The 23,493-nt window shown below is 42.1% G+C and overlaps 1 protein-coding gene across 2 annotated transcripts in view; it reads left to right on the top strand.

The window, feature by feature from the left end:
• sgcd (sarcoglycan, delta (dystrophin-associated glycoprotein)) overlaps positions 1-23,493 on the top strand; it is a 264,844-nt gene that overhangs the window by 109,488 nt on the left and 131,863 nt on the right. The gene's annotated exons all lie outside the window — the stretch shown is intronic.

Genomic DNA, 23,493 nt, shown 5'->3' with positions numbered 1-23,493 from the left:
CCTGAATTCAGGCCTATGCAGCATCTGCTTCGGGGTGCGATGGGAGCCGGTCGTCTCTTTCTGTTGGCTCTGTTTTACTGGTGCGAATAAATACAAAGGCACAGAGCAGTCAGCTATACTCTGGCACATAATGTCATGTTGCCAGAGCGGTTAAACTGATTTCACAGGTGTTTCCTAAGGCAAGAAAACAGAAAATGGCTTTATAAAATCAAACAGAGCCGCAAAGAGAGGCGATACTAGAAAGCATCACAATTGCTGTCGTGTAACTAGACCTGTAGCTTAATTTACTGCCAGGGGACTGAAAGAAAGAAGCGTTTGGTGGCAAGCATGTCAGCTGTAGTGTGCATGTACTCAACATTTGTAGCAGCATCTCAGTGTGCCGCAGCTTTGTTTGGTCGCTTATCTTCACTCCAGCTGTGGAAACTGAGGGAGCAGGAGGCTGGTTAGATTATTTCAGTCCGAGGACAAAACCACAGGTCGGGTTTGGGTCAACTGAGACCGCAGTTCATCTCAGGATTAGCCTCCGTCGTGATGAGTCTGTGAATGTAGAATTCAGAGGTCTCCTCTGCGTTCCAGTATCATCCACAAACACAGAGGCCAGTAAGCATCCCAGGACTTCACTGCATCATGCATCAGATGGTAACTTGGTCTGAGGCCGTGAATGTGAAGCTGAGATTTCTTGCTTAAAACAATGTTTGCAGTCAGTACCAAAGCAGATTCAAGTTAAGATACTGGTGGACCTTCATCATACCAGTGGAGGCGCTGGATCTGTGATCTGGGTCATCACAATCAACCTATTTTTTGTGATTTAGATGTGGCCTTGATCAGAATGCACAGTGACAATGTGCAGCCATGCCATGCATACGCAAAGTGTCAGCCAGGTGTTCCCATTTGCATTAATATGTAGATTACGTTTTGGGCTTAACGGTTTATCTTAATGCATTTACGATGAGCTGCAGACATGCAGCTACTGTAAAAAAACACAACAATGTGTTCACATTTCTTTAGAAGTTTACTTTCAACTTGGAGACATGATTCTCCCCGGGGACCTAAATATCTACAAGTCACTCTTAGATTTAATATTCACCCTGCATGTCTGTGTTTTATGTTTGTGCATGAGTGTGCACATGCCCTGCAGCATCCATGTTTTTGAGATTTTTTTTTTTTCTTTAGCTTTATTCTTCAAGGAAGTTGACTGAGCACTCTTTATGTTTTCCATCAAGGACCTGCTTCATATTTCACCAGTTTCCACACTTTCTAAAAGCATTCTGACAGTGAATATGTATTTTTTAAAACTTGGAGATTAAATGCTTGGCTCCGAGGCACCTTGAAATAATTTGTAGAGGGATGGAAAACTATTACTCGTGCGACTGTCTGGTGTTAGCATGCTAATGATTCTGAAGAAAGCTAGAGAAAATAGTTATGGAAGAGGGGGCTGGACAAAGAGAAATACATGAAATAAGAAGAGAGACGTGTGGGGAAAGGTGAAGGAAGCGGAAAGACGCAGCTGACAGGGAATCTGGCAAAAAGAAAAGAGACTGAGAGAAGAATAAAAAAAACAAACAAACCTTTAAAGGCAAGGCACAGACTGACAGATTGCGTGTTTGGCTGAGGTCGCTAATTACCAGACGTTGCGTCATATGTCGTTCCTAATTTCACAAAATAATGCAGGTAGTTGACATGAATGGCATCAGAATTTCTCACTTTTCAATTTGATGCTGTATTATGTTTCTTTATTTTTCTTTTTTTTTTTTACAACACATGTTATGCAAAGACCTGCAGATGATGTTCTGGTTCATAGAGCTGTGACAGTATGTCTTAGTTTGTCAGTTCATTTTCAGCAGTGTGTGCTGCAGGTTGCATATCCAACATAAACCTTTTCTGCACAATGTGCAGCGTCTCCTTTTCCTTAAGATTACAGAATTTGTACGTACCAAATCTTGGATTTAGATTTAGATTAGATTTTATAAGAACAGATGCTGACTGTGTGTCCCTTTAATCGAACAGGTATCATAGCACTGCAGTAATCTTGATGAATAAAGACATCGTAGTAATGTCTTGAATGATCAGTGTATCACTTCTGAAGTTTGTTAAATAAAGTTGTTTTGAACAGAGCAAGTAGGAAAAGTTCTACCAGAAGCCCTGCCTGGGGTTTCCCCTTTCACAATGTGTGATGCGATGATTTACGCCTTCATGCCAGAACATATTGATTGTGTCTGAGACATGCTGGGAGTTAAAAGCAGTAGAGGTCTTCACAGCTCAAAGAGTTTGGACCTGATCCAAAACCTACCTGAAGCAGATGTGCATAAATATATATATAATACCTGAAAGGCACCCAAGGACAGTGAGACCCCGTCTGAAAGAGACCTGAAGATAGACCTGATACCAAAGGTGGCTGACCCAAATAAAGAGAGCAGCTAGTAGAGAGCTATTATAGATTATCTTTATGAAATCCCAATTCTGTTTTTGATAGTATTAGGTGAAGAAATAGAGAGCAGTGATTTTACTGCACAATAAATTCTGGAGGAAAAGAGCAACAGACGTGAAAAGATGTGAGTTGGGGGGTGGGGGGGGTACAAGCAAAGAGATGCAGAAGAGTGAAGAAGGGAGATAAGTAAAGAAGCAGACTGAGAGAAGGAGAACGGGAGGATGGATGAATGGAGAAAAAAAAGAGATTAAAATGTGTAGAGGAGGAGAAGCAGAGGTGGGCAGGCGGAGGAGGATAAAGTGGAGAGGGGCATATGACGGCCTGGCAGGTCTCCAAAGGCTCCCGGCAGCGATCCAGCTGCTTCTGAAGGCCACTTCGAAAAGCCCGTTAGCACTGCCAACAATACAGGAAGGAAAGCAGAAGGCCTGAGAACGAGAGAGAGAACAGGTGAGAGTGAAAGATGGAAAAGAAGGAGAGAATGAAATATGGAAAGAGACTGCAGAAGAGATGCTCATGGGGAGGCAGGGAATGTTCCCAAGAAAAGGAGACAAAAACAAAGATATGAACTCAGAATCCTGCTGCCACCACTGTGACAAACACAGAAACGACTAAATACTTCAAATCAAGCAAACAAATGGTTCATTCTGGTGGCTCAGCTGGGAACAGCTCAACTTGTGGGGATGATCATTTTGTGCAGACTGAATTCTCAGCCTCTGGATACAGCTGTGTGAAGTCCAGGCATTCCAGTTTATAGTCACTCACTGATTTAGCCGAGTGTGACTGGAACTTTGTAATTTGCAAAAAAGTCGAGTATCCAGGAAGACTGTGCCCAAAAGAAACCCACAGAAGGAGCATTATCAGGGGATTCTCATCTTTAAGTATGGCAAGACACGTGTGCTGGAGTTTTGACTTCACAGCTGGCGAACTCACAAGGGACTGAAAGAAACAATTAGCTCCCCAGGTAATGATTATTCCTGTGAGACTTGAGGTACAAGTGCTTTCTACAGTGCGTTCAAGGAACACAATCTCTCAAAACAGCAAAGACCAAAAGTTATATATAGAGAATGTCAGTGTCTCTGTCCGTGGTGCTGAAAAGGTTGACAAATTGATTTTGAAGTAACTTGGTAAATGGAACTGTCTGCAGTCCTACTACATGACTAAAATACAGCACATACATTACATACTAAACATGTAACCTGATATACGGTCGACAAGAAGAGCTTCAGGCTTGCTGTGTTTTAAATACTGTGTGTAAGTTCACCTTGTGTACAAAATGGTGCACTTAAACCTAAATTAGGAATAAGCCAATAACTGAGTACTGATAGTCTTTATATCTGCCTCCTGAATAGAAGCAGAATCAGCAAGTAATGAAAGTGTCATATCACATTACCATCCTGGTGTCAGACCTCTGTCCAAAATGGATATTCTCGATCAAAGAAGAGCAATAACTAAAATACAGCCTGCAGGCACGAGGAGAAACTGTGGCCTTTGTGACTCTAGAGATGAGGGGAAATGTATCAGGGTGAGCAGCGCGAGCCTCCTACAGCTCTCCAGATAAACATGAAGTCTAAGTGAAACCCGAAGTAAACAGACAAAGCAGCCCCTTGGAGTGGCCCTCATGGCTAACTGCACAGGGATAGACTTAAAAAACTTTAGAGTTACTCTTTAAAGATTTTGCTCATGCTGCATCAAACATCAGAGGGCATTTTTACATCTCCCGAAACGGCATGCGCCAAGAGTTCAGACACGTCTGTTCAGAGAATGGCAGTGCGGCTGTCCACGGTGCTGAAAAGGTTGAAGTAATTTGTCAAATTTAAGTGTCAGTATGCCTTTTTGCATATCAAAAGTACATAAAAAACTAAATAATGAATAGGAATCTCTTATATTTGCCTCCTAAATTGAAGCAGCATCAAAAAGCGCCATCATCAAGTGGCCATTCCTGCATCAGACGTCTGTCCCAAAACAACATTTTCTGTCAAAGACAAGACCTACAATAAAGCCTGCAAATATGAGAAGGAAAAGAAATAAATGTCTAAAATCTGAAAATAGAAAAATCAATGAAAGGTCAGATTTATAATGTAGGCAATGAAAACCTTGTTTAAAGTTAGAATGCTGAAGACTTCAGTCCTGGTAGGTCACAATTTTGTTCAAACAGCAAATGCACCTTGATGGGCAACTCTGTTTGAACTGAAACAGATGACAGCAACTAGTGTGTCTGTTTACAGCACAGCTGAACAGATTAATGTTGGATTCAGACATATCATCCAATGTTGTCTTTCACACTTTGCTCAGTACATCCATACATCATTTCCTCTTAATCTTATGGGATGCAAATACTTTGAATTATTCTAACTGTCTGCAGATTCTGTTAAAAATGGGGCTCAGTATCATGAAAATTAGAAGTGGAAACAGATTATCATTCATCTACTCCTGCAGGTGATGCAGGTGGGTTTGTTAACCTGTGATCTTTTTCAAGCTGCCGTCGTTTAGCAGGATTTTCCGAAACACGCCGCAAATGTCACATTAAAGCATTAGATGGCCTCAAGATCCTCTTTGCCTCAAGATGCTTAAGAGAAAAGGGTACTCGTCCTCCCATCCTCTCGTTTACATCCTCCCTTTTCTCTGCTGTATCTGACAGGCGGAAATGTTGTTAAAAATAACAACAAACCCTATCTGCTCGTCTCTGGTGCGACTACAGGACCAACAAAGGAGTGAAAGAAAAGCCTGTTGGCATTTTAAAACGTTCCCTGTCACTTCACACAGAATAATGGCTGCAGGAAATATCCTCCCATGAGGCCTTATGATAATAGGCCCATATGTGCCGGCCACGGTGATGGTAATTAATTGCTACACAAAACTTGTGAGGTCGCTCTGCGGAGTACAGTGACCTCCAGACATGAGTGCAATGACACAGTGGGATTTTTTCAGAGCTGAGAGCAGCATCAGGGGACGTCTGGGATGGGGGGGGGGGGGCAGATTAGTTAACAATTTGACCTTTCCCATAAGGCACCAGCTCATCGCCTCATTCCTTTTGTCATGAGATTAGAGAATTTAAATGCAGTGGGAGGTCAGCGGGGGATTTACGGCACAGCACTGTCGACCAGGCTCTGTCACCGTCTCTAACTCATCTCTGTGGTCATGTCACCAAAGAGGAGGGAGAAGGTGACAGGTGAGTGAGGAGACAGGAAGAGGAGGGAGGCGAAGGATGGAAAGGAGAGAGTGAGAGACAGACGAAAGCAACAAAAGACAGAGCTGATGAGAGAGGGAGGGGGCGAAGGACAAAGAGGCAAAGCAAAGGCTGAACGGGAGCGAAGACAACAGAGGACATCTGAAGAAACTGGGAGTGGAAAGATGAGGGAAGAGAGGAGACGAGAGAACAAGGATATGAGGGAGGTGGTGAAAGGAGAGACAGGAGGGAGGAAAAGGAGAGGTAGAAGGAGGTACAGAGAGGAGAAAAGTCATTTGATGAAAATGGAGAGTGTCAGAGTCAAGAGGGGAGGAAAAGGCTTTACAAGACACGTTCAGACTGGATGGAAGAGAAGATGAGAAGGGGGAGAGTTTTGATGGTGGCGAATGAAAGCGAGGGAGCGAAGAGAGCACAATGAGAAGCCAGTGGGGACATGATGGGACAAAAGAAACTGAACCGAAATGAACCGGCTCCAGTTCTCAAAGATAAATGAAAAGACAAGTGATCACATGGGGGATTTTGGAGTCCCGCATCTCCACATCCCCAGTTTCAACGTACTTGATCCTGAAGCATCATGGAGAAGCGGCTCCATGGAAAAACTGGAACAGCATCTGGATCATTACTTCAGTTCTCTTTGGGTGCATTCACAGGAAATGAAAAGAAAATCTGAAGTAGAAACAGCTTCTCTGGTGTCTTTGAGCAAAAGTCCTCCCCTCCACCACCAGACAAGAACGTTAAAATATGATAATTTTCACATTTTCCAGAGCAAAAGAAGCAACAACCTCCATCCTTTTAACGACTGCTGTAAAGATCATTGAATATGACACTTGAACCTCAACACCAGCAGCTTGAACTGGGACGCTCAGATGTGCAAATGTGTCTCGGACTGTAAGTGCGATGCTATAAAACAGAGAGGTAAAAGGAAAACGGAGCCGTGGTGCCGCTGGATGCCAATACTGTTGTCATGGCAACTCGATTGTCTTTGACCGTGTCCTGATCCCCAGAGACAGAGCAAAGAGTGGAGATCTCAGAGGACTTTGATGCAGAGTGAGTCAAAAACATCTAAAAAAAAAAAAAAAAAAAAAAAAAAACTTGGCCCCTGGTCCCGCTGGAGTGCTTTTTACAAAATCCCTTTTATGTGAACTCTGGAGGGTGTGACTGAAAAGATTATAGACTTTCAGTGCTTAATCATGAGCAATTAGCTAAAAAACACCAAAAAAAAAAAAAAGAAAAGAAAAAAGAAAGAAAATGATTAAAGGGCCTCTTCACCAACATGAAGATCAGTTTACTTGTCACAGAACAATAAAACCTGTGAAAACGGTCACATGTCCTCTGTCATCAAGGTTATCACAACTTTGTTTGTTTGAGGCTTCAGATTTTTAACAGGAAGCCTGCAGGACAAAGTGTGGACTCGTGCTCACTCACCACAGAGCAACGGACCACGGAAAGAGGCTGCTGCGCTCAGTTGAGCCGATTCATAATATTTAATACTAACACAATTTCCTTTCCCTGATTTTAAATGATGAACTAACGCAGAAAAGCAACAATCTTTTAAAGATTTTTCTGTATTTTTTTATTCCATCACCACTGTCTCAGCCTACACAGAGGCAGCATGAGCAGACTTCACAGGTCACGGTTTTGACTAGAAACAGAGCTGCTGGAAACCAAACCGAACCAAAATGTGCATGAACTAAATTTCCATAAGAAAAAAAGAGACTTGAAAGTAACATGACCCAATTGAAAATTTGGTCGACCCAAACAGATGCAAACAGCCAGAGAGCGCCAGCAGTGGTTACAGAAAGATGCTCTACCTATTAATAGCAACCAAACATGAGACAGATAGAAGAGAATGAAATGTGCACAGAGAAACTGTTCAGTGCTTCCACACGCAGCGTCTCATTTATTAACTCTTGACTGTGTATAAAACTTGCCACAAGAGTCTTAATTAACAGTTACCAGGAGGGTCCGGCTCTGTGAGCTTCAGCCTTGAAGGATTTTGCTTTGCGTTTCTTGAGGACGAATGTGCACGAATCTATGATACAAAAAACATAGATAGACACTGTATTGCTCCCAAATTGGGAAATTCTTCATATACATGTAATCTTAGCTTTGAACCATCTTTCGACGATGAGTTTGACAATTCATGCACATATTATGGTTTACAACTTGGAAAACTTGAAACTCAACATGTCGGCAGAGTTTTACCTCAGCAGGTTTTGTTTCATCCCAGGAAAACAACACTGATGCCACATGGCAGGCTGCAAATTTCTGTGTTGTTAAAAAAAACAAACTGTAAGATGATCACAGATTGCCACAGTAAGCTGTGCAAACTGCACCGGCGAGACAGCAAAACTGTAGAGTGCAGCAGGGAGCTGTACGTCTGTGGAGCTGTTGAACTCAACCAGCTATCCTGCTGCTGGTGAGAGGAGGCCTCCTCAACACGAGTGGTGACACGCTCAGGCTCTACGAGAGGCCATCAGCATTACTTCCTTCAAGATGCTGCACAGGAGAATCTCTGCTGCTGCTGCCGCTGCTGCTGCTCCGTAGGCTTCATCTGCTCTGAAATATGTCAAGAATGTGCTAGTGCTTAATTAATTGCTATTAATAACTGAAAAAATGATGATGTAACAGTTCCAGCTACACTGAAGAGTGCTGTAAAGACAATAGTTTCTGCAGGGGCTAAGCTAATTATTACAAAGTAATAGAAATGAGCCATACAGGTGTTGTTTTTCTCCATACGTCTACTGAGTGAACTGAAACAAGCGTTAAGACGTGTAATTTTATATTTACAGCAGCACTTTGTGCCACATGAGGCTTAGTGTTTTTGCCATTTTCAGCCTGTTTATTGCACCGTCTTGCGGTGCCTGAGCATGGCAGCTTACCAGCCTGGTTTTTCTGCTGATAAGTATAAGCATTTATAGCAGCATATTTCAGACTGCCATTAAGTCATTGCAGTGGATTTGTCACAATAAGTGGATTCACTTGCAGAGAAGACACACAATCACACTGAGATTTTGCCTACAGTTCAACTTTGGTAAACTTTAACGCATGAATTTGTTCTATTGACCAATTGCAACAATCGTGCAATCGACCTTTGAGGGAACTGCAAACAATCCAAAGTGGGGGAAGCAATCAAAATAGCCAGTCAGCACCATCTCACCTTCTCTGCTGGAGCAGAAACTGCTCCACAAAGTAAGTTTGCAACAGCTTGCTTGGCAGGCTGGCTCATGCTAGCATATTTGTCTACATGTCTCCACCATTTCCTGGTGTGACAGAGCACTACTAAAGTAATGTGCCTTTAGTCCGTGTGTACATGAAACTTTTTAACAGGAAAAACTGCAAAAACACTGCAAAAATGAAAAACAACATCCCATTCTGCCCATTGTTAGTTCCCTATGCTTAATTCTCTGCCAGCCTGTGGTACTGTTTGGCAGCCCTCACTCTAATTTTCGCCATGAACTTTCCAACTGCACATGAATGCACCACTTGACTTAATACAGCTTAAGTAGAGATTTGTAAGCATTAGTAGTAGACAGTAAGCTGCATCTTTCTTGCTGTGAAAACGAGATTTCATTGACAGATTTCATTGTATGTTTTGAGGAGGTCCAGAGGATGTTGATGAGCGGTGAGGAGGTTTGGTACGAGCGAGGTTCAGTCGATGTTGCTGCAGTTAACTTTTGGTCGCTGACAGAAGTCGATACGTAATTTGAATTATTCACATTTGCCTCTAAACTCTGCCAAAAGCAACAAAACACTATGCAACTTTCAGTACATGCGAACATACGTGGTGTTTGAATAAAAACACAAGTGCGCAGGATGATTCGTGCAGATAAACAGAGAGACGTCCTGATTTCCAGTGAAACACACTGGCTGGAGTGCAGATGGTAAAATTAATTGCCTTTGGCAGGCTCTAGTAGCTCTTTATCTTTTTCTTTCTCACTCTCTCATTTCGTCTTTTTCCTCTCCTCCTCTCTCCTTTACTCCCCTCTGCTCCTCCTCCTCATTCCTTCCCCCATGTACAGACACACAATGTGCTGAACATTTGGAGATGTACCAGCCAACTGTTCGCTGACACTCTTGTTGTGCTGTTCATGTTAATTTGTACAGCTGACCAGCCTGCAGCAGCTGACATAGCTACACTCAAAGCATCTTTATGTATTAATGAACAGTGAAGACGTTATCACGTGTTTGAACCCATTATCTGCAAATTCTACCAGTTTACATCAGTGCGGATCGTTTTCAAAACCACACCACAGCTTTTCTCCTTTCATCCAAGCTAGTTTCACTTCACTTCAGTAGAACATGCACAGCAGAGACTTCAGGCTTGCTTTGTGCAGTCAGTCCATCACAGGGAGCATTAAGTCTGCTTTGTGTTTTGTCAAAGATATTATTTATGTGTGTAGCACAGTTGTTTTGAAAATGCTTCTGCGTGGCTGTATTGAAGTGCTGGTGGGAAGCTCTGACAACAGTGACTTAAAAGTGAGCTGCTGCTGAATTATCCCCATTGCCATTGTTTATTGCTTGTGCAGTGGGTTTGATTTTTGACAGCAGAGGTTTATAATGTCCCCGTTTACCATAACATGTATTAACAATATGTTTTTGTGATCTGCTAACCAAAACAATGTTTTTACTTACAATATATCAGTGAATTGCTGTATCATCAGCTGTAGAGCATTTTAGTCTCTTTTATTAATTTCCATAGTTTTATGGTACATTTACTTGATGGTCCAGTCTGGGAGCTCTCATCAGCCTTATTTCCAGCAGCAGCAGGCAGCTATTTTCAGCAAACAAGCTCTGATAAACCCACTGTACACTATCAGCCCGGCACCAAACAGACAGACAGATAAAGTAAAGCCAGATTTTTTTATTTTTTATTTTTTTTCAGCAGTTGGATCATAACTAAGCTCGAAGTAAAGGAGAGTGAATGCTGGACTTAAAATCATAAGGTGGATAAAGCACGTCCCCAGCTGGATCATAGTGTCGTTAATGTCTGTTAGAGGCATAATTAGGAGAATGCCTGCTAACAGGTTAGCCGTAGCAACTTCATCAGGCGGCATGTCAGGTCTGTGCCCGTCAGGTGTTTTTCCGCCTCTCGTGACCAAAAACTGTGATAAAGCTTTACGTTGTGTTAGTAAATTTCATTTCATTAAGTAAAGTGTACATTGCCAGAGATTGAAGTAATTTCAATCAAAAAATGTTGTATAACCAAGGGAGTTTCCACCGGCAGTGGATTGAGTCCAGTGGCGATTCCTGATGTATTCACCCATTTGCCCAGCGCTATTACACACACGCGCAGGAGTTGTGTTCCCTGTTCAGTATTAACACCATCCTCCAGACTTGCCTTCGGCAGCTGCAGTCTGAGCGTAGGGAGAAGCGGCGGCTGAATTATTGAACAAATCAAGGTCCCAGGCTATGTATTTATATGATATTGGTAATGAGGCCGCTGGAGATCGTGCCATCAGCTGTAAGGAGAAATAAGATCTTTATAAGCTCTGTAGTGCGTATGTTAGATCCATACTACACTGAACCTGTGCACAGATGATGACTTTTTACTGACCACATTATGCTCTACTTTCTTCCCCCAGGATCTGCTGCTTGTTCACTACATTTATTGTCTGTAATATCTCTAAATGCTCAAGTCGAGCACCTCTTAAACCAAATTATCTGAACCTAAATGCAGGTCATGCAGAACTCCAGAGGAGGATATCCAGTGTGTTTGCATCAGTTGTTCAATCCACGTATGAGGATGTTGTCTGGTTATTCTCTAAATATACCATCTACTCTAAGTCAACGTGTTGTTTGAGCGACTTGCTTTTTCCAGCTTTACTGTACCTGAAAAGATTAGTGCTGAAACAACTGCCACTTTAAAAGCCCATTCTAACCATCAGAAACCAACGGGAAAAAATGTCCTGCAGTTTCAAACCAATGTGTCTCTGCAATCACACAAAACAAATCAGAAAAGAACAAAGTGGAGTCAGTAATACTGTACATCAAACAACTCCCAGCTATTATTGGGATATTGGGGGGACTTCAGCCAGGTGGCTCGTGATGACATGAGCCTTGGGGACCAGTTAGAGGTGTCAAGCAGGCACTTTGTAGATTATAAGTAAAGACAGAGACCACTGAAGAGATCAGAACGGACGGCTGAAAGAACGAAAAAGCATCTTATGTAAGCAAGTAATTCAGCAGCAGCACTAAAGAAACAATAAAAGGCGACGTCTGTATGGTCTGTCCTGACGTGACCATGGACATGGTTGTTTTTGTGTGTCTGTATTAGCCTGTCCTCAGACTGCAACATCACACATAAAAGAAAACACATAAAAGAAAAATAAAGCTGACCTTGCATTTGATTTTTGTTAATTAGTCCTATCACCTGTCATTTCAACAGTGTGCCCCCAAGGGCTTTAATTTACCAGTTAGTTCAAAACAGTCTCTCATGGAGGCCAGGGTCTTGTTTTTCACCCACCAGCTTTAAAATATTACAAAAAATATATGTATTTGCTAACAGTAGAAAGCGGCCCTGTGAATGTAATTTTTCCCAGGTTCTGGAATCCTCCACTTGGAGCAGTTATTACCTGTCTTGTCTATCTCTAAAGCTCATATTTCTGTCCTCCACTACTCTCTCTGTGATCTATTAAAGCACTTCCTCTTGCTGTGGATCACAAACTCAAACACAGCCGCAGAGAGAAACGAGCCACTGCAGAGCTTTAGGTTCGGTCTTTCCCTCACTCTCCTCTGCAAGACGCAACCACCGCTTCGGAGTGAAACTGCGTGATTATTGGTCCACACACATTCCCTCTCTGACACACACTCCTCTCGCCACAGTCGAGTGGTTGGATGTGACGTGACTTCCCTCTGCACTCCACCGTCTCGCCCGATCGTCCATAAAAAGCGTGTTTTTTGCTGAGAGTTTCATCCCTGATCATTTTCTGCTGACTGGCAGTGGCTCACTTATCAGATCCCACCTCTCCCTAACCCCCAGCCCTCATCCCTCCATCCCTGTTACATTATATAAACTGTGGTTTAAATGTTAAGTAACGGAGACTCTGCTGAGGGAGAACTGCAGTGTAGAGGTCTTCGACGGGCCCCGACACAGTGATGACTTCAGCCGCGCTTGGGCCATTTTTTATTTATTTTAATAGTCTGGGCTCGCGTCGGACTCATTTAACTTCTTTCCTTTCATTCTGCCCATGTCTGAGTGGAGCACGTACGGGCCGCTCTATGAGATATTCCTGTATTAGTTATATTATAAATATAAATATTATACAGATGGATTTTGTTCACCTGCATTTCACGTGAGCATTCAGAGCATCAGGGAGAAGCTGCATCACGTCACTTGGCTATACTCTTTACTGCATTATGCTTCTCTGTAATGGACAGTCAGTATTCATATTTGAGGGCATGATCGTCAGCAGCACTGGTCATTATGTTTGAGGTCTGTAATAAAGTTACTTCTTATTGTGTGCGTGTTTGCATGTATCAGTGAGAGTGCGCATTAGACAGAGCTGAATGTGATTCTTTTGTCGCTCTGTTCAGGGTTGGACAAGCGAAATACTGCAGACTTTCCTGGGCCAGGGCTGAACTAAGGATGGAGTTTTTAGCCCGTGCAGCACTCTGCTGCTTCTTCAGAAACTGTTTGTGTTACACTGTAGTTGAGGAATGCTTTCACAATGTTGATGTGTAGGATTAGAGCAGTGAGGCTCAGGAAGGTGAAGCTTTGGACTTTCATGCTCATAAGGTCCTAATGAGGGTTTTCATTCAAACTTTAGGATGCACAAACTGGAACCAACAGATGTATGTTGATATATGTTTAATCACTCACCAATCATTAACCACCCTTGAGGCAAAACCATATAATGACTACGTGTCCTTAGTTTGGATACAGTTTCTCTGGGGTCCTTAGAGAGTGCATAGAGCATCAGATGTGCAGTATCATCTCAATCAAGCTCTGCTAGAACAATAGATGATGTGTTTGTATCACCAAAACCTGGTCTCCTGATCTGACACAATGAGTGTTCATCACGGAGACTCACATGGTTCAATTCTGGGTCAACTCAGTTTGTTACTTTTATGCTAAACCCACAGGTTATCATCCATGAGCTACTGCTATGCAGATGACACCTAATTCTATATGGCCATTGATACTGATGATCTTACTGGCTTGAAAAATGCATCTCTAATATCAGTGCATGAATCACTCCATCTTCTATTCAACGGAGCATGTGAAACTCAAGGTTCAACACTTACTGGTCCAAGACAAGAAAAGAGAAATTGCACTGAAAATGAATTATATCTGAGCACATTACTCCATTTCCTTGAAAGTTATCAACAACTTTGGTCTATCTTTCGGGTTGCATATGAGAAACATAATCAAAACAGCAGCCTAAGTGTTAGAAGTCACTTCTACAATTTTCTGCCTTCAATTCTCTTCAAAAAGGAGATAAAACTTTGCAATGTTGTGTATGAGCTGTCATTGATTTAAATGAATAAAATAATAGCGCTCACATCTGTCCTTGTTCTGTCTTCCAGCTAGTCTTAGGATAGATTTTATGATCTTAGTCCATAAATTTTTTCGTAGACTTGTCCCTGGCTCTCGTTGATATACTTTCAAGATCACTCTTCTAAGTCACTGGTAGATTCTTTGGGTGCAAAGACTTTTTCTGCTGAGTGTCGGAAACAACTCAAAGACCTGCGGTGAACTGCTTTCTGCAATTGTGAACCCAAATTCTGGAATATAGTCCTTTTTAACACAAGGACAGAAACATCAGTGGAAGCTTTTAACTGCTTTCCAATATTTTAGCCATGGTTTCACCTTTGACTTGTTGATGCATTTACACTGACTTTTTTGAACAAATATTTGATCAAATTCAATAAATGAAATTTCATTTTCTCTCTTTTTTAACCTCAGAGTTCAATAGTTCAATTCTAAACATCTACGTCTGCGATATGCCTTCTCCTCAACTATACTTTTGAGTTGTTTCATCATAATTATGAGCACTTTATAGAGAATTTCTTTTTCTTTCTCTTAAAGAAATACATCGGTTTTTCTTTTTTCCCTGTAGTCAAAGTCCATGATCTATAGTTTAGCAATTAACTTGCCAGCTCGTCTTCACCACCTGCAGGTTAACAGGTCATGTCTTTGTTTCTCATCAGCAGCTTTTCTGCTAATGAGATGCTGCCCTGATTGGCGGCTGTACTGAGAGTGGAGCGAGGAGAGACGAGCCTGGCTGTCATAAAGTACATTTCTTAATTAGTGCAGATTCTTAACTGAGCCTCTATAATGGTTTGAGATGGGGTTGCTAGGAGATTTTCATTAAGATGAAAGGAAGACTATACTTAAACACAACACACACTGTCTCCTCTTCACTCTCATGTTTAAGAATATGAACAATATTCAAAGACAAGGTGCCATGCAAATGATATATGGCCTCTATAAGGCCAGAAGTATGTGGACACACCTGTTCTGATAGTTTTGTGTCCATTAAGTCTGGGGCTTAGTTCCAGTGAAGTGAAGTCTTGTCTTTCTACATGACAATGGCCACATGCAAAAAGCAGAGAAATGATTCCTGAAATGACCTAATGTGAGTATTTGCTGACTTTTTTTTTGCTTATTTCATTTTAAACTAATTATCTAACTGAATTTAGTTAGTTCAAGGCTGGTTGGCCTGTCACTGTGGTCAGAAAGAGCAGTTTCCATTGCAGTCAAAGTGCCATAGTCCTCGACCTTGATGCGAACCGCTTTTCAGAATGTTTAAAAAGAATCAAGCTTGTGTTTTGACTGAAATCGCTGCTCTGTTCTACTCCAGTTCAGCTTTCAGGTCAGAGATGCTCAGGAAAGAGGTGGCGTACGGGTACAGCTGTGGCGACCATCGTCAGCTTGGCTGCAGGAAGTGCGGCTGGGTCCGTGGTCAAAGTTTTTCCTTTTACTAGCTTATTCCTGCCAGAAATGATCCAAAGTTGGACTGAGGCCTGTTCCTACTGCAGCTAGTGCATTTGAGGTTTACAAGCGTTGTGAATAATAAGAATTTAAGAGGTCGTCCAGGAGCTGCGGCTTCACTCGGTCGCCATACCAGAAGTAGAGTTGTCTTTTGCTCTGTTCTAAACACCTTTACCCTGTTGTACTTTAAGAGCTCCAAGTTTGATAGCATTTCCATTACAATTGAGTATGAAAGCCTTTCAGTCACACTCGCACAAATGCACAGCCTTCATTCTCTGTGTTGGATGCTCTCTCACATACAGACTCACGGCTCAGCTGCTCGACTGCCAGCGCTGACATGTTGCTCAGGCTGCATCTGCCAAACGGTGCGTCACATGGAAGTGTCTGACATTCAGTAGCAACAATCCCAACAACACTAATCAAACAGCAGATACAAGGCGTACACACACACACGCACACAGACACACACACAGCGCTCCGCTTATCAGCAGCTGGCAGCACAGGTCTGTACTCTCTCTATGTTAAGTTCATTTCAATAGACGGCAAATTCAATGGCACTCCAGTTCACTCCAGTCCAAGTAAGTTCAGCTTGATTCCATTCAGCTCAGTTCACTTCAGCTCAATGCAATTTAACGCATTCAATGCAATTCTCAGCTCATAAGAAATGAGTCGCAAAATGCATTTTTGTGATTGTGGTCAGCACAGCAGTGTTTGATAAAGGCAGTCTGATTTAAAGAGCAGATACGTTTTTATCTGCTCTGTACTCCCTTTACATAATATGTGGTCATAAAGCTGATATGGAGGACATGTTATTGACGTGTAAAGGAAGTCTGAGATGTTATGGCAGCAATTCTCAAAATCATTCCACATTTGCATATAAATGGATGTCTGTTTTGTCCCTTCCTTCAGATAAAATGCAAACGTGATTCAACCCCATGACACTTAATAACACATGCAAGTCATTTTAGTTCTTATCTATAAAGAATGTGCTCTCTCTAGACTTACAAAATTACGACAACCACAATACACCAACGCCAATATTCAGAAATAATGCAGGAAGCAGTGAGCCCTTTCTCTCGTGAGGCAGACAGTGGGGAGTGGATGGGCGTGTAGCACATCTGACTTTCATGAAAGCGACAAGATTTTGCATCCCATCGCAGACCTGCAATTAACTATAAACTTTACCGATCCCTTGCAGGGAAATTGGAACATTTGCCCTTTCACTAACCAAAACCACAATTCTTCCATAACCAGGACCCAGGATTGTAGTTGCCTTCACCACTCGGCCATCAGGACACTCCCACAAGAGTCACAAGCTGCTGTTGCTGAAACAGTCGACAAAGTGAAGGAAAAAGTCACTTATAAAACCACAAAGACCCAAACCTCGACCTGACTGTATCGCAACTTGAAGGGAGAGGATGCTCGTATACACTTTGTGATTGTGGCAGAAACATGAGGCGTAGCTTAAACGCCTCTTGATTATTCCTCTCCGTGCATCAGAATCACTGCTGAAAGGTGAGAAATTAGAGCGTCGCAGGATCGTCTGGGGCTTCAGTAATAGATGAAATTCTTTTCAGCTTTCAGCAGGAAACCGATGAGGAGCAACAGCTTCTTCTCTGAGCCGTTCAATAAGCCGTTTGTAGAACAAGGATTTCCATTTGCATTTGGAAGCAAAAAAGAGAAGATCCTGAGATTGTGGATTACTCCCCTGGCTTTGCTTTTGAAGGGAAGAATTAAGAAGAGGAGTTTTGGGAGCTTTGCGGGGCAAATGGAATTCAAAGTAGTGTGTGTGTGTGTGTGTGTGTGTGTGTGTGTGTGTGTGTGTGTGTTTGAGTGTGTGTGTTTGAGTGTGTGTGTGCGTGCATGCAAGCTTGCAGGCTTTGTGTGTCTCGGTCTATTTGTCCCACTCGGTGTGTGTTACTGTGCTTTGGAAATGTGCGTGTGTGTGTGTGCGCACAGGTGAGAACTTTTCCAGTCTCTCCACAGCACCTCTAACTGAGTTTCCAACAGGGAATCTGTGTAAATGAAATCAAGAGTAAAAGATTAGAAGCTTTCATTTCTTGAAATGCAATCATATCGACAGCAGTTTGTTGATTGTATTTTCCAAGTTGCACAGAAGCTGTATGTGAAGTTTGAAGGTGGATTGTTTTCAGAGCTGCCTCAGTGTACACAGTAGGCTGACTCAGCCATCTTTGTCCTCCTTTCGTATCCATTTGTCGACACTTTACTTCAGTGAACCGACGATACACGAGAACTTCAGCAGGTGCTTCTTTTTTGGGTGCTGAAAATTAAAATATGCTTCTTCCTTGTTGTCATCTCTTTTAAGAAGTTCAGCAAACAGTGCAGAGCTCTAAAATCTGTACTGAAGAAGACGTTCTGTGCTTCCACACCACAAATAAAATGACCAACAGGTCAGTGGAAGTGAGCTCCTGTGGAGAAAACAATCATTTGGCTGATTTGTTGATGCTTTCTGACCTTGTCAGCTGTCAGCCTCTAAATGAAAGAAGTTACGGCCTCAGGTTAGAAAGGTTAATGACTGAGGGAACAGAAGCAGCACAAACAGTTTGCAGAAGCGAGCATAACTCTAAATTAATTATCTTTTTGTTCAGCAAGGCACTAAAATTTCTGATTATGGATGACTAATTAGCACATCCTAATCTGCCCTTAGTTTATTCTTTTTTTTTTTTTTTTTCTGGAACTCAAACTCTGCATTTTAAACAGGAGGGTGAAGTGAGTCAGCAACTCAGACTACATAACAGTCCTTGATTGTTTTGTTGACTACATGTATTTATGTTTGGGTGTAAAACAGAGCATGTCTTGCCCTCCATAACTATATTGTATAATAAAGAAGTTTCTCTTATGTTTTCTGGCTTTAAAAAGCATTGAACATCCACAGACTGTCTACACTTGATGCATTCCAGCCATGTTTTTCAGCTTTTTTCTCTCATTTTAAATACAGCTGTTCACACTGCACTGCACAGCTGTAATTTTTTGCCTCTGTAAAACGTGGCACGTTGCATTGTGGGATGGTTAACAGGAAGTAGTGTACATGCATTGGCCATTCCTTTTTTTCCTTCCACTGTGGACTTTGTGAGGCCACTATATAGTGGATATAGAATCTATAAGTTAGAGTTTATCCATCATAGCTAAATCATGGCTGTCTATCTGAAGATTTGTGTGCCTTACAGTATGTATGGCTGTTAGGACAAAAGGGAACTTTATTGCTGTTAGCAGACAAAGGACAGAGTAAGTCTGGCTCATGTCTCAACACAGTTAGACAGGCATGTGTCAACATCTGTTTACTGCATGTGCATTATTGGGACTTGGCAGTAGGCTCCTGTGGGTATGCATAATTTAACAAAGGCTGATATTTATAACAGTGACCACATTGGTGTTTAACCCAGATGCAAAGATGCAGTTTTCTGCAAAGTTTCTGTGCATGTTAAAACTCTGACTATTGAATCCATAAAGCATAGGTTCTTGAACTTATTACACAAAGGTCTGCATCTGATTTTTATTCAAGGTCAGGGCTCTGGAATGATTAGCGATAACCAAATACCATTTCATCAGTTAATTAACATCACATCTCTTGTGATTAGGCCAGCATGAACAACTCAGGTAGACAAGACTGAAACAGTTCGTTCATATTTATTTCTGACTCAAACATATTCTTACATCTATGTTTACACTAGTTGTGGGAATTATGTCCTTGAGAAAATGAGACACGTTCTATATCTGTGATTTAGGAGCCGATGGCGAATATTCTGGTGTAATGTTAATGTGTGTACTCGGTAGCAAGTCTGTTGTTGTTTAATATTTAGTATATTGAGCTGTATTGTTCATTATTAATATTTAATAAAGACTTAAGACAACAGTTGACTAATGAAACAAATGTGACGCCTCTTGCATCTAACAGACAAGCTTAGTTATTTCCATGAGTATCTATTTCCATAGAGCGGGTAAACTATAGATTATGACTTTTTGGCTTGTTGCCCGCATTTAGAAAGCTGGACTCGACCTTTTCCACTGCTGATTAATGTTAGATGTGTGCATTTTCTGAATTCAACAATATTCTGTGGCCTGCATGTCAAGCTTTGGCAGGTCGGATGTGACCCCCGGGCCACCAGTTGACAATGCGGGCTGGATCCGAATTGACTTGCCGTTAGGTTCAGACCAAGGTTTGGGCTTTGAGAAGCTGTAGAGTTTTGTGCACCTTGCAACAAAGGCTGCTCAATGTTTACATAATTCATTAGCCTTCAAGGCGGCATCTTCGACACTGACTTTGCGGCTCTGCTTTGAACGCGCATCATGTAACTGTAACACCTCATGTTCAAGGCCTGCTTGTTAAACACGTCACGCCGGTCTTCATCTCCCTCTGACCTTTTTCAATACCCACACCTGCACTGGGTGCTGTTGAAAAGAATAAATGCAGCTGAGAGAAATTAGACCAATAAATGTTCCTCATACTGTTTAACAAGCATTCACTGTTGGCACTAGTCTGGCCCTGCACGGCTGTGTTGTGGAACAGTGTGTTTCATAATGAGGAAAAAGGTGGAAAATCTAGCCAAAGGCAAAATGCTCAGAAAGAGAGGCAACACATTCAAGGAAGCTCATGGCAGCTTTTTCATGCTCCTGTTTATATGTTCTTGTCCTTGTCGTCGCAGCACACACTGTCTAATTCGGTGTCTTGTTCCATTTGCTCCAAAGAAACACTGAAACATTACCTTGAAGGCTTTTCATCTGCGTCCTCTCATAGCATTCTGCTCATGCCTCCTTTGAGCGTGTCTAGACACCAGAAAGACCAGTGGATTTTTAGGTGGCTGAGACATGCTCTAATTTCATGCTTTTTCTTCATTTCTCCCCCTCCTTCCATGTCCTTCCCCTCTTTTGTATGACTTAGACAAACTGTGACAATTGTCAGTGTCACTTTGCTTCATCCGAAAGTTCTTCGGAGCCACAGATACATTCAGAGCAAGACCTTGTAATATTCTGGTTGATGCAGATGACTGTTGTTTGTTTGGTCTGACAGGAGCTTTTAGATTGAGAAGTTCCTCCATTCTCTTTGAAAGTGCTCTCATTCATGGTTGCCCTTGATGGAACGCACTTGATATGCGATGCGCTGCAGATCCATAAAAGCTTCCTCTCCGGCTTTTGCTCTTAAGTTAAGCTTTGCTAAAGGATTGTACCCTTATTTACACAGTCAAGATGAAAAGGAGCAGAGGAAGGGTTTATCACACTCACATACAGGTCTTACAGCTGCCAGATTAAAGTTAATATATATTTTCCACTAATTGGCCTTATGTATGAAATGGCCAAGAGTAGCCTCAATCTGTAGATTTTGATCAACTGATATTAAGCAGCTATTAGCACAGAGGCGCTGGACGTTTTCCTATGATGCTGCAGTGATCATGTGAGAGCTGGGAGGAAAATTACTGGAGGAAATTTGTGATAGTGAGGAGATTAACCACTTCACCAGCTTGTCTCACTGCAGGGCAAACTCAACATGTTTTATAAAGCCAGTGCAGGAGTCCTACTTTTTATTGCTTAATTACTTTGCCTTTAGTTTGAGGAGGAAATGTTCAGGAAAAAAAAGCTCCAGTAATCAATATATGAGCTTTATAGCCTCTTCATCATTTTGGCTTTATGTCACATTTACTGTATGTTCAGTCTGAGGGCTTGTTTTCCAGTCAAATATAGAAATGACAGGCTGATTGCCGATGACTCCCAAAATGTTTTATATTACTTTTGGATAGTACCAGTGACAAGTCCTATGACGAAGGCTGACCTTCCTGAACGGACCTTCATCACATTGATGTTTGTCCTCACATTGTTAACATTGTGAAATAGTCAGAATTTGCTCAGGTTTTTCCATTAAGGAACTGGTGCACAATTACTGTCAAACAGACTGAGGTAAATTTCTGGAGCTCTTTTACAACAGCTGTCTGTGTGAGTCACAAAATCAAATTTCGTTGATTTGAAAGTATAGTCCAGCTCAACTGACGTATCCCCTCTGATGACCAGACAATGAGATGAGGGACTTAACAGCAATCAAGTAATGTCCCAGGCTGAGGAAGCGAGCGCTGTTTGGCGCCTTGTGGAAACCAGTTTATTGACTTCTTAAGACCGGGTTGTCAGCTTGTTCCCTGAAGTGCCAAGCAGTGATGTTTCATGCCAAAAATGCCATTTGCTTACAGATCAATAAGGCTTTTCACACACAATATGCTCAGGGATGTGAGGGTGAAATTGTGTGAATTTATTGCTTCGGGATGACATTTTTTTGCAAACAGTTTTTGTTGTGCTGCTGAATATTTCACTGTAAACTGGCAGTTTATGTCACCGCGTTTTGTCTGTTTTCACAGTTTGGGAGACTTTTATTTCATAACCATTATCTCATCCTCTGCGCTTGCCTCCGAGGACCCAGAATGCAATCTGTCATCCAGCAGTGACAGTCACACCCCACAAAGACGGCCCCTTCGTTTCTGACTCAATGAACCCACGGCAGCGGTGCCAAGCAACGCTAAACGCGGCACCATTTTTCATGCCTTTTCTTGTCCCATTCTCCTCCAGCTGAGTGTTAGCTCATCAGAGCTGGCCTGTCTGCCGCCTGCCAAAGCCATCATCTACATCACCGCGCTCCAACGGAAACACAATCACTGCTTTCTATGGAAAACCAAATGCCAGTCTATAATAGGAGCAATATGTTTCTCTTCTGTCTCTGTTGAAATAACGTGGGTGGAATGGCCAGAGAACGATAGTGTGTGAGGAGGAGAAAGTTAGCGAAAGAAACAGAACGAAACAGACTGATGGTAGAAATAACACTGAAAACTCAGCATCTGCTTCAGCAGAGGAGTTTAAGATACGATACAACAAGAGAATCGAATCTTCATGGACATTTAAAATCATTAGTTTGATGAATTTCCCAGTGACTCAGCACAATATTATTATTATTATTATTTTGTGGACGTGCCATTAAGTTGCACTTAAGGAAGCTACAATGTGGACCCTTCTCCCTTGTTTTCATTGCCTTTCATTGTCTTTTATCGGTCCAGCATCTGCCTCTTACTCTGTTTGGATGTGCACTATAACTATGCAAAGTAAGTCTTAAATGTAACTTTTTAGGTGCAGAAAGTCAGAACAGAAAAGACAACAAAGAAGTTTGACAAAATAATCTTCACTCAAGGTCGAAGTACCAGCTTTTTGCTGAGCTATACAACACTGACACTTAATAAGCTCAAACTTTTCATGAACCGTGTGTTAGCAAACTATACTGAAACTATCTACTCATCCAGGAAACGTTAGCCTCCAATTGTTTGTGTCCATCTGACAAATGTAAGTCAATTATACAAAACTCTGGATCTAAGTTGCATGTCCTTACAGCAAACACAAGCATCACACCGGCTGTCAAATATTAAATTCTTGTCATTTCCTTTCATGACATTCTGTGACTTTCCAAATTTTAACTCAGTCTTTCAGACTCTGTAATTCCATCTCACTTCATGGAGTCTTGCTAACCATAAGGCCACCCTGTAAAGACCTGCTGTCCGTCACGCTGGCAGGCTCTGCTTGCAGAGCGGCAAAGATGCCACCGTCCTTGTTAGCATCACTGTCACCTGTAGCTCATATCTTAATTATCTGGAAGCAAGCGCTGCACTGTACCTCACACCCACACTGACATTTTATCAGCATCCTCTACCAGTACCTCTTGGCCATCCTGCCACCACATACCTCCTGCCTCCTCTGTAGCTTTGTGTTGAGCAGGAACAGCTTCTATTACAAGCTATCCAGATGGCTGGAGCCTGGCAGTGGCACAGTGATCATTAACCTGCTGGGCTTGTCTCTATGTGCACCTTGTCTCCTTTCATTCGAATCTCCCCTCTTGACTCCCAAATGTCAAAACTTCCCCAGACTCTCAAACTTTGTGGCCATGGAGTCCAGGAGAGA

The sequence above is a fragment of the Chaetodon auriga genome, chromosome 15, assembly GCF_051107435.1.
Source record: "Chaetodon auriga isolate fChaAug3 chromosome 15, fChaAug3.hap1, whole genome shotgun sequence".
Lineage (NCBI taxonomy): Eukaryota > Metazoa > Chordata > Actinopteri > Chaetodontiformes > Chaetodontidae > Chaetodon > Chaetodon auriga.
The sequence above is the reverse complement of the archived record's forward strand: the minus strand, read 5'-3'. Positions and strand labels throughout refer to the sequence as shown.